The sequence below is a fragment of the Octopus bimaculoides genome, chromosome 16 (genome assembly GCF_001194135.2).
Source record: "Octopus bimaculoides isolate UCB-OBI-ISO-001 chromosome 16, ASM119413v2, whole genome shotgun sequence".
NCBI classification, from domain to species: domain Eukaryota; kingdom Metazoa; phylum Mollusca; class Cephalopoda; order Octopoda; family Octopodidae; genus Octopus; species Octopus bimaculoides.
The window spans coordinates 18,277,197-18,278,871 of record NC_068996.1 but is presented as its reverse complement, the minus strand read 5'-3'; positions in this window follow the sequence as shown (position 1 = coordinate 18,278,871).

Below are 1,675 nucleotides of genomic sequence, written 5' to 3'. Positions count from 1 at the left end.
TATATATATATATATATATATATATATATTACAGTTCTAAATTTAAGAGACACGAGGAGATATTGATAAATCGGGTATAGCTGATCATGAATGAAAAAATGGAGACCACCTCCCCCTGTGGGATGAAGTTAAAATAACAGACAAAGAACACCACTGGAAAATACGAAAACTAAAAGAAGCAGCACATATGCTAGGACACAACAACCTCCTAAGCAGACCGAGTGCAGATATGAATAGCATATGGGAACCGGTATTAAGAAAGGATATGAAAATATTGGGTTTATAAGCCCTAAAATTCACTCTATAATTGCCAACGGGCATATGGCGTAGTGGTTAAGAGCGCGGGCTACTAAGATTCCGAGTTTAATTCCAAGCAGGACTTGTTCTTTGTAAGCCTAGTACTTATTCTATCGGTCTATTTTGCCGAACCGCTAGATTACAGGGACGTAACACACCAGCATCGGTTGTCAAGCGATGTTGGTGGGGTGGCACACACAAACGTATAAACACACATACATAATATATATGTACATAATATATATATTGAGTCCAATATATATAATATTCTTAAACTTCTCACCTTAACCTATAGCCGAATCTCATCGCCTCCTCTAGGTCCTTAACTAATTGCCCTTTTATTCTGGCCTTATCTAATCTTAGCTGAAAGCTAAACCTAATTTACTCAAAACGAATAGCTCTCTTGAGGGCGAACCATCATCGGTTATTAACCACAGCGCCAGTTAACGCCCTCTGTACTAATTCCTTAATCCGGCTACAGTATGCCACGCAAGTCAAAATAGACTTGTTCAACTTCCAATAGCCGGATCGGATCCTCTCTTAACTGTACTATCTATGTCCAGTCTACATTTAACCATTCTATGGTCAGTGTAGGACACCTGGACAAGCTGTGGACAGCTAAAACTAGCCTTATCTCTAGTTCTTATCACTATCCTATCTAAGTAAGACTTGAACCTTCCGTCGCCACTAATTCAGGTCTACTCCAGGACGCTCAGATGGTTAAGCCTGTATCGATCCGCTAGCTGAAAGCGCTTAAGCAGATCTACGAGACATGAGTTCACTTACCTATCGGTCGAGCCAATGCTATCGATGCGTGCGTCAACGATAGAGTTATAGTCTCCTAACATCACTAATGTCTTCGACGTCACAAGAAAGTTCTCTAGGCGCCGATAAAAAATCAGTTTGAAATACTCTAGCACAAGGTGCATAGATCCCGATCAACTTGAAGACCTTACTGCTGTATGTCACATCAAGGACGACCAACGCACCTTCTGGGTCTACATAGACTGTACTTGTCGAGGAAACAAGCTTGCTTCTACTTCGAGCTCAGACCACGCACATTCAAACACCCAAGGTTAAGTGTAGCCATTACTCAAAAAAAAAAAAAAACAAGGAAAAAAAGCAAGGGCTCTACTTACCCTTAACTGGTGATGTTGGGGCTGACTTCACGACCTCCTTCGTTTTCAGAGGGCTCACTGAGTACTCTTTGGCCCTTTCCTCTGATTCATATCTGGCCTCAATTGTGCCATACATTCGGCCCCTCGCTATATATTTTACATCCTTCCATATTGGGGTCAAGCATTTTTCTATATTGTTTTGTTGAAAATTTCATTCTTCGAAAAAGCTCCCGAGCTTTTCTCTTGGTATTACGTTTTCT